The sequence below is a fragment of the Python bivittatus genome, unplaced genomic scaffold, assembly GCF_059951505.1.
Source record: "Python bivittatus isolate LINGU-HERP-01145 unplaced genomic scaffold, Pbiv_v1 ctg000680_np1212, whole genome shotgun sequence".
Lineage (NCBI taxonomy): Eukaryota > Metazoa > Chordata > Lepidosauria > Squamata > Pythonidae > Python > Python bivittatus.
Genome location: NW_028277095.1, coordinates 4,456,085 through 4,466,627, shown reverse-complemented (window position 1 = coordinate 4,466,627; position 10,543 = coordinate 4,456,085). Strand labels below are relative to the sequence as shown.

Sequence of the window (10,543 nt, the reverse complement as noted above, 5' to 3'; positions counted from 1 at the left end):
CTGGGAGTGGATGTTGAAACATCTAGAGGGCACCCAGTTAGTCTATAACAGTGTTTCTCAACCTTGGCAGCTTTAAGATGTATGGACTTCAACATGCTGGCTGGGGAATTCTGGGAGTTGAAGTCCACCCATCTTAAAGCTGCCAAGGTTGAGGAACACTGGTCTATAGTAAATGTATTGGCCTTTATGGCAGGGATTGGCATGTAGCTTCTGGAAGATTTGATGCAGCCACCACAGCTCCTCTGTTCCAATACATTTTGGGCCAAAAGTCTGCAGGAAACTTTGCCATTCAATTCCAGCGACAAACCATAGAAAATAGGGCATGCTAGGCTCAGAAAGAAGGAGCTAGGAAATAAAAATAACTCCAGGATAGATGTTCAAAATAGCTCCTGTGCAGACAGCTGAAATAGCAAACATTTTTTTAGAAATTCAGTCTTTTGGAGAAAGTGTACACATTAACAATTTGTGCACATCAGAGGACAGGGAGAATCACTGTCCTGCAATGCAGGAGAATAAAAAATATTTGTCGGACCTCCATCAGGCAGTAGGTGACAATGGGAAGAACTTTGCACGTGCTGGTGATTTGGGCAAAGAGAAATCTATGTAGTTGAGAACAAGATGTGGAAAACACAGAAGGTGCAAGCAATCTAGAAACAATGCTCCAGAAGCTTTTGCACAGTTAAGTGAACAGCTAGTTCCTTGTCTGGTACAATCTCCCTGTGCATTTAAATTTTGCAGTGACCTGGTGAAATTACTTAAAATCCCTGACATTATTTGTTTATATAAGCACAGGCTGTATAAACCGATGTTTTCTACTCACTTTTATAAACTGCCATGAGTAAGAGACAATGAAGTATTCATGTCATTCGTTGGTCATCCAATGTTCATATTTGGGGTAAATCGAGAGTGTTACAACCCGTCCGTGGGTAGACTGCCTGACTCAGTAAAACAATGATGCACATTCCAGTCATTGTCCTGATGTGATTTTCTCTTTAAAATATGAGAGAGAGAGGGAGGGAGATTTCTCCAACTGATTTTGTGGTGATTGTTTCAGTAAAACACAGGTTCCTTGCATGCCAAATATATTGTTTCACAGTTGTGGTCCAGTAATTTCACTTGTGGGAGGCTGCTAGAGCAAAGTGTTCTTTTCTTAGATACAGTAAGTAGAGAAAATCAAATTGTCCTTCTACCAGCTCTGCGAAATTGACTAGAAGGGATTACTTTAGCTCAGTGTTGTCCAAACTTGGCCACTTTAAGATGAGTGGACTTCAATTCCCAGAATTCCCCGGCCAGCCTTGCTGGCCGTGGAATTCTGGGAGTTGAACTCCACTCATCTTAAAGTGGCCAAGTTTGGACAACACTGCTTTAGCTAATAACACAAGCTAGAGAGTAGGCAGCTTGATTTCTGCTTTCTCTGCAACCAGCCAAATCAAATCAAATCAAATCAAATCTTTATTACGGAGATAGACCAGCAGAAGGAGGGTGGGGTACAGTCAATTAAAAAGCATAAAGATACTTCAGAGTTTACAAAAAAAAAATTGAAAAGCTAAAAGAGATAAAACAGAAAGTATACATAAAAAACAAAAATCCAAAAGGGTCTAAAAATTGGGGAGGTAGGAGCATTAGATGGGTGTAGGGGAGCATAAAGGTTAGTCTATAGCAAACTATATCAAATTACTGAGCACTCTAGTATGACGAACTAGATGTTCATTAAGACTAGTTTATGGCCCAGGTCATCAGCTGACAAATTTTAATCGCTGCTGCACAGAATCTGGCAACATTATATGTTGTAGCAGGGTTGGTATCTGAAAGCAGCAGGGAGGTGTAGAAATGTGCTGGGTGCCCTGGGTATTTATGCCGTATGCAACTAGCCAAAAAGATTGGTAGACTGAAAAGGGATTTTTCCAGCAAAGTCTTTATCAAAGTATAGATTCTTTTCCAGCAAAGTCTTTATCCAAGTATAAGGCTCTTTTCCAGCAAAGTCTTTATCAAAGTATAGATTCTTTTCCAGCAAAGTCTTTATCAAAGTATAAGATTCTTTTCCAGCAAAGTCTTCATCAAAGTGTAAGACTCTTTTCCAGCAAAGTCTTTATCAAAGTATAAGATTTTTTTTCTAGCAAAGTCTTTATCAAAGTATAAGATGGAAGGAACAATTATTCAAATCAATTCCTGTTTACAGAAAAACTGAAGATACACCTGGGCAACTAGAGTCCACAACTACAGGACTTGGTAACACTGTCTACTTCTGTAAGTAATGAAGTGTGAGTTTTGTGCCTCCCTTTGAAATGCAGAAGATATTGCATTGTGCCGTGCTTGTCCTCTGACTTCGTTCTGGAAAACTCCTGCCACAGCATGCCTCACTGGCAGGAGATGGTCTAGAGTAGATCCTACCTAGGCTAAGAGAGGCCCTTCAGAAGCTCAGTCACAGCAAGATGTTTCTCAGGCTAGCAGCTGAGTCTTTAGGGTGGATCCTCCTTGAAATTCTTAGGATTTTTTTTCATCGTGAAACGGAGGAAGAGAAGGAAAAAATACGCTTCTGAGCCTTCACAGAAGATCCTGAACAAACATCAGGATCCAGTACTGCAAGTGAGAAAACCCTTGTTGCCTCTTCCCATCCAAATGATACCTCTTCCCTTTGGAAATCGAAAGCTGACTCCACTGCTGAGAGCCAGCATGAAGTTTGGCACCGTCTGCATGTAGCCGAAATCTGCATGCAAACCTGTTAAGATTGGAGGTGGCCGTGGGCCTTCAGGACCAGCCTGGGCTAAAGAGATGCTTGATGGTTTGAGCATCCAAGATATCTGCTTTTGCATTTTCCCCATTAGAACAAATGCCGTGCTTCTTCAGCAGCAGAAGCTTCACAAAAACTGGATGTAACAGTACTTGAGATTTTAGCTTTGTATTACACTCTTCATATAAGATGTGCCACCCTAGAACTGATCTCTCATAGAAAGGAATAAGGTGAAGCTGTAATTGTAGGATTATTGCAGGTGTTACCATCTTATAATTCATTGCAGCAGGCTTGGATCAAGTTGGTTCTTGGATGAGAAAACACCTGGAAATCCCAATACTGTAGGCTAAACTGTGAAGTCAAAAAAAAAAAAAATCACAGAAAAAGGCACACTTTTGCCCAGTAAAATAGATGGATCTGCCTATAAAGTCTCCTGGAATCAAGTTCAACATGATGAAGTCATGTTTTGCAGAAATGTTAGGAAGTTTATGATGCCAATCCTAATACCTACTGAAGACAGATGCCAAATTCCAGCATCACCCCAGAAGGACGTTTTGTGAATTCAATTAAAGCATTATGTCTTTCTCCCTTGCAACATAGCCAAATATTCATTAGCTGATCCCTCAACCTGCCTTATACTGAAAATTAGACTTTAATATTGCACTAGGAAATGACATTTCAAAGAAAGCAAGTTTGCAGTATAAATTGTCACAAGCACTTTCTAGAGGAGTTGAAACCAAGTAAGAACAGGGCAATGGTGGGCTGAGCTGGGTGGGGGCTCTATATTCTTTAGCTCTTAATCATTAGAATGGGAAAATGAGGCAGTGTCACATTCTGGGCTCCAAGACCCTGGTTCCATTCAGGCCTTTCAGAAAACAGGGTCAGACGTGTCTTTTGACCTCCAACCTCTTGCTTCTCTCCTCTCCATAATTATCTTCTGCAGCGCTCTTCACTGCTCCCAAGGACAATGAAACAATTTGTCACTTCAATTGTCCATCAGTCAACAGTTGAGCTCCTTTTCAACAGGCCCAACACATGTTTTTTGAGGACTTGTCAGCAAGACCTGTCTAGCCAGACACTATAACCATGGAAAATGGATGCTTTGTTAATTCTGGTTCTTAGAAAAGTAAGTTCATTCACTTTCCTCTCACCACCACCACCTCTCTCACATTCTCCCATTCTCTTTTTTTTCCATGGCCTTCAGTTTAGTCTTGAATCGCTCCTGATCCTTAAATGATTGGTCAAAGGATTTGCATGAGGAAGCAGAAATTAATTATTCTTTTCTTTTGCTTGCTTTTTCCCCCTCTTTTTTTGTCCCATAATTGTGTGTGCTCAAATGAGATTACATTATGGAAGAGTGCAAAGGATCTCAGAGGAACTACTTTGCATTTATTTAGCTTCTAGTTAAGGTCTCAACCTAATCATTCTAAAGCTTTTCTTAGAATCATTCCTTTTCCTTTTGACATTAATTATTAAACAAAAATTAGACTCTATTCCCCAAGAGTTTTCTTGCCAAATCTGCAGGGGAGTTGGGGAGTGGGGTGAGAAAGAAGACAGGCCTTATCTTTCTGGTGAATTTTTGCCAATATTTTGGTACCAATGGGTTCTTACCACAGGAGTCAAGAGTTTGAGGAGACATGAAATATCATCAGTGACTTTGAGATAGCTCTGGAAGACCTCTCAAACATTTGTGCTATTCTTCATAGCTGGCCAAAGTAAAGCAGGTATTTTCAAATACCATGCAAAGATAATGTCTATTTCCACAGAGCCCTTACAATCTGGTTTATGATACTGCAGGAGACAGTGGTAACCAGGAGTTATCATGCAATACAGCCTTCCCCAACAACAAGAAGCTATAGGCATCTAGCACAAGCCACAATGACATCACACACATCATGTCATCATTGTGCATTTATGGCACCTCACTGGCCACATCCTGTGGACGGTCACAATCTGGAAGGCTGGCAGAGGCTGCTACATGCTAACAGCAAAATCATTTTTTTTAATTTATTTATTCGATTTATATAGCCACCCATCTCAGACCAGTGACTCTTATGGATGGCTATGTTGTCCAAATGCCACCAAGTTATGCAGGAATGTAAAACTAATATGTATTTTCTCCTCTCTAGAACAATCATGAACAATGTTACATCGTACTCTGGGATGAGTCCTGATCTGCCGTCCAAGTAACAGTCGGTGAGATGTAATGATGAAGATGTTGGACTAGGTAGGGGGCAACCCAGGCTGCAGTCCACCCTCCCAGAAGCCGACTGAATCAGCCATCCTCTCTTAACTCAACCTGAGAAGGGAGAGGGAGGTACACCATCCGTAGTTCCTGAATACAAGATGGGATAGAAGAGAGATCTGGCTGGTCCCTCCGTGGGTGCATTTAGAAAGATGCTGAAAGCAGAACTCTTGTGGAGGGCTGTTATTTTATTTTTTGAGTTGTCTCATTTATGAGTTGCTTTAATTTTTGAATCATGTTTATTTTTACTGAAAGTTGATTCCATGTGGATTTTTATGCTTCCCGTGGATGTTTTCAAGTGTTTTCCTCTATCACATTTCCCCACATGAGTCCTTTAGTTTGCAGCGGGATATAAATAATTAAATAAATGCCACCAAGCCCCAAACGAATGATTACTCCTCTTGGGACCAAATCTATCTGCCCCTTTCTCAGGAGTTCGGTTCCTTTGCATTATTTTCAAGGTGGTTGACAAGGTCTTTGAATTTCTCTTTGAGTGTTTTGGAGCTTCTCCTGTATGGCTGGGAATGGCAAGGGTGCTACAACTTTTCCCTCGTACTTCCAAGCTGGGAAAAGCCTTCCCTTGGAATGCCACTCATCACTGCAGGGAAAAGGAAAAAATGGGACATGCACACACACTCCTTGGTTATCACCTCATTCAACTACAATGAAACTCAATTTCTGGACCTTGAGATGACAGGTTGTGTGTACAAAGGGCCACATTCCACTGCAGTTTGCCTCATTTCTGCAATGACCGCATTCCCCAATGATCAAAATTACATCATTTGTGTTTATTTCTGTCATGCATGCAACGATATCATAGTGCGAGCGACATCTTTTGGATCACTGCCATGATGAACTGTCAAGCCCCACACAACTAGGCAAGATCAGGGCAGCAAGAATTACACAATTTTCAGTCAAGTATCTATCATGCTAGTCTGGCATAAATAAATACTGAATCTTGGAAAGTGCAAGATGAATTTCCCTCCCTCGTTTATAGTGAGTTCATTAAGGTGGACTCTCATTGAATGATTTGAAATGCTTCTTCCCAGATTTCTCCCCACCTGGGCTGAGTTGCCTTTTATAAGATAGGCTGCCAACAGACTCCCCTTTTATCTCTTGATTGTTTATGTCTGTTACATCTGGAGGGGCTTTGATCCAGATCCTGAACGAGACAGAGAATTTGCTTGTGCAGCTAAATGAGAATTCTGTAGTTTGGAAGAAATATTTCTGCTTCCCCAAAATGTGCCATCTATCACAATTATCAGACCTACCTTGTGCTGCGAAGTTTTATTGGACTTTTCTTCAGTCTGGATGTTGTTAAACAAAAAGAGAGAAATGGGAGATAAAAAAAGGTCTGATAAGAGGACGTCCATGTAATTTCAAACAAGTCAAAAATTCATCTTTAGACATTTTTATCTCATAGCTCATGAGATTTTATATATGGGGTGGACTGCAAGAGACATGTGAGATTATGCTGAGGTTCAAGAGATATGAAAAAATTCTGTCACCAATTCCATCAGAAGAGAAAAACCAGGGATATTCTTTTATGGGGGCTTCGTAGCAACAGGTAGTCAGTTGTGTCAGATCCAGCCAGGAAGAGCAGGGGAGGGGAGGAGGAAGGAAAAGGAAAAGGAAAAAAAACGTAATTAGGTGGGGGAACTTGTGTTCCAAACATGCCTCAGATATATGGTTTGTCAAAGGACAAAATCAGGGTGATTGGTAAACTGAGATAATTTAACGCACCCCCCTGCTCTGGGTGGGATCAGCAAGACAGAATGCAAGTAACCCACTGCTGGCAGACAAAAGGCTCCAAGCCTCCTGCAGTTGGATGTCTTCTCATGACAAAGGTAGAAGACTTCTTCAGGAGGCGAGCTAAAGAAGATTAAAAAGGCTAGAAATCCCTGGTTTCATAGTAGCTAGATTCTAATGCAGAACTTTTCAATCAGTGGTTCCAAGACTGTGGACCTCAAAGATTTTGCAGGTTCAGATTTGCTGTGCCAGACATTGGGTTATAGCAGGGATGAGCAATCTATGGTTTTAAAGTTACCTATTGGCCTGATCCTGTTTTTTGTGTTTCCACCACCACCCCTTTTCTGACCATGACTACTGAAAGAAGGTATGCTGTTTTCTTTCTGAGAGAGGAAGCACATTAAAACTGCAATGTAAGTTTGATAAATAGATGTAACTTGCCCACAAAAAAACAGGAAACACATCCCACCAATTCAAAAAAACAGTCCCAGCCCCATCTATTTGCTTCAGCATCCTGCTGAACCTTAAATGCAACCTTTAGCCATCAAAAGGTCCTGAGTTACAGATCCCATCGTCCCCAGCCACCATAGTATAGTGTGTAGTCCAATGCCTCTGAAGGTCACTAGGTTAGAAGCAGCAATCTGAGGGCCTTGGCTGTCAATTCTGTCTGTTTCAGCTCCAGGGTGATCCAAACCAAAGTTGTAGACCTTCTGTCATCCGAGGGTCACCTCAGCAACCTTTTAATAGCCAATGTTTCCTCCAGACAGACATTCAGACTCCAGCCAAAGAAGCTCCAGGGAATAAGAGAAGAGGGCAAAGTTCTACAGAAGGTTTGTATCATATTACACAGTGAATTTTGGCTAGGAAAAAGAGATCTGGGATTCTTTGGTACTGTACAAGACAAAGTAGGAAAACCCCACCAACAGCAGAGTGCCTGAACATCAACCTTTCTGCAGGCTGGGATAATTCTGGATACATCCAAAGCAGGCTTGATAAGGCAAGTACATCTGCGGAGCATCCCTTTTTAAAAATCCAGGGAGGAAAAATGAAATATGGGCTCCTATTTCCACGTCAATACCTGGATGCTACAGAATCAGTCCAGGGTCCATCTAGCTTCCAGAATGGGCCAACCAAAAGCACTGGAGAACTCATGAGTGTGGAGAAGATGGAAATTGGCCCCTTCCCCTTTTGCTGCCTAATAGCTGGTATTTAAGGAATGGTGCCCATGGATCAGGAGAAAGAAAACAGCCAGCAAGAGTAGTAGCTGCTGATTCTTGTTGGATTTGCCTAATCCTCTTTCAATACCAGCTAAATTGGTAGCCATCCCCCACTTTTGATGACTGCAGATTTCACACTTCAACTAGGTGGTGGGTAACAACGTCCTTCCTTTTTTTCTCACTGCTGAATGTCCCTGAATTTTGTCTCAATGGATACACAGACCTCGAACATTGCAGGAAAAGGAAAAGAACATTGTTCTAACCATACCACACCTGGCAGGCTTACAGTATATGGGTTCCTGTCCTGTCTCTTCAAACCAGCCTTTGCTCTAACCAAACAGCCCAAATGTTGTCATTTTTCCTTGTAGAGGGACTATTCCAATCTTAATTATTTGGTTCCCTCATTTCTGCCTCCAGCCATGGGATTCATGGTGCAGGAAAATCCAACCTTACCAGACAAGCATCTTCATTCATCCTGCTGCTCTTCTGAAAGGGGAGTTCAGAGGGGGAAAAAATATCTCAGCAACAGGAAACTCTGGGCTGGTTTTGCTCAGAAACCTTTGCCTTCCCTCACCCTGTTACAGCTTCCGAAAACAAAAGGGCTCTCTCCAAGCCACCCCATGTCTATTCTTGCACATTGGAAACAAATGGACTTTTGCCACCCTCTCAAAGAGTGATTGAGAAGAGAGAGGAGTAAGCTGATGGATCTCTGCAAGTCTGACAGGTCAGGAGGCTTTATGTCAACCGCCTGCTAGCCCAGCATATTTAAAATATTTCACCCAGCGAGAGAAGCGATAGCTGACTACTTTGGCTGGAAAATAGGCAGGGATGAATTTGATCTGTCTCTTCTTTTCTCCATCTTTAGCATAGTTCCATCCCATCTCCTCATCATGTTGGGAATTATTTTTAGCAGTCCACCCCAAAATTCTTACTCTTACCCATTTTTAGGCATGCTTTTTTTCCCCTAGAAAATGCAGGTTGTAAGCAAGTTAGTTCACATCGGCATTTCTGCAGAGAAATTTTTCCTAACATTGGTCTATTTTGTACATTTTCTCCAATAACATATGCTACTTCCCCCCCCCCCCCCGCCCCATGTTTTTGCACACTTTTTTGTCCTAACCCTACCTGCACTGTCAAATCCAGGAAGCGTAAAAGCTGAAGGCCAGCTGTGTTTTCGTTTATGAAAGGAAGCAATTTGGTTTCTCTTCCCGTTCCTTATTAAAATTCCACAAAAGCCTACTTGGTTGGAGTAGGAAGAATGCACACCAGTTTTTCCAGCCTGGCACAGTATATTTGGAGGATTATCCCTGCTGTAGATCATATACTAGTAATTCTGCAGGTTGCAGAAGATGGTTGTCCCCAAAAGGCACATTTCTTTTTCCTCCTCTGTTAAAATGGGTAAAATAGGAGTTATGGAGTTTTGATGAAGACCTAACAGACTTGTATACAGAAAAAAAGCAACTTGTGCCATGAACAGCGATCTCTTTTCAAACCCCTCTTTGCTGCATAAAAGCCATGATTGTAGGTCACCAGCCTAAAGCACCTGACTGTGTCATGGTTATAATTCTATACTTAGTTTCCTAGGAGTAAGGATTGGATTCAGAAGTTTATTTCGAAAAAGGCATGACATTTTTGCATTTATTGGCTTGCTATCAAGACAGACACGCAAGCAAAGAGCTTTTCACAACTTTTTTTTTTTTTAAGGATGACCAAATTGCCCAATCAAATTGCCCAGTCATGAGTTATGGTCATCTTTTAGTAAAACTGTTGTGTAAAAGATTAGACAGACAGAGATAGATGATAGACAGAGATAGATCAGGGTTCCTCAACCTTATCACCTTTAAGATGGGTGGACTTCAACTCCCAGAATTCCCTAGCCAGCATGGCTGGCTGGGGAATTCTGGGAGTTGAAGTCCACCTATCTTAAAGTTGCTGAGGTTGAGGAACCCTGAGATAGATGATAGATAAACAGACATGTACGAGGAGACTTTATACATAACTCAATTGTTGTTTTGCTTTCTTTTTTCTTTTTCTATTTTTTCTTCATTTTAACTAAATAAAACGTTTAAAGAATTATCGCATTTATTCTCTTTTATTAATAACAACAGTGTAGTGATAGACAAATGAAATATATGGAACTATTTTCAATAACCTTTTCATGCCAATTAGGCAAATAACATTATGCAAACACATAACGCTCCCCATTCTGATAGCATCAGTAATGTGGCATACATTCTCTATAAAAATGTAGAACACTGTTCTGTGGATCATTAATGATAACCAGTTTAACCTTCCAGAAAGAAGATTACGGATTGTGCACAGGTAGAAAAGGATGGGGTTTCCACCACAATGTTGTGTCCATCTTGCAGATTTCACACACACACACACACGTGCGCCCATGGATCCCCTCCGCAGATCCCCAAACTCCTGCAGACCCTGGGCCTCAGAAAAGCACCTCGGTTGTCTATAAAATGATCCTTTCTTTTCAGTTTGCAGTGACTATGGCGAACAGTTGCTACTTTCCAAGAAATAAAATGTGTGTTTACTATTAGTATTTGTAGTATTCTGGGAGCTGTAGGCAAAACCATCTGGAGAGCACTA

The 10,543-nt window shown here is 41.3% G+C and overlaps 1 long non-coding RNA gene across 1 annotated transcript; it reads right to left on the bottom strand.

Moving 5' to 3' along the window:
• Positions 1–5,436: 5,436 nt before the first annotated feature.
• On the bottom strand, positions 5,437–8,728 carry LOC148214400 (uncharacterized). The gene is made up of 3 exons (XR_015798138.1): positions 8,396–8,728; positions 6,248–6,283; positions 5,437–5,574 (listed from the first exon to the last, which is right to left on the bottom strand). It is a non-coding gene; the product is annotated as an uncharacterized LOC148214400 (long non-coding RNA).
• Positions 8,729–10,543: the final 1,815 nt, after the last annotated feature.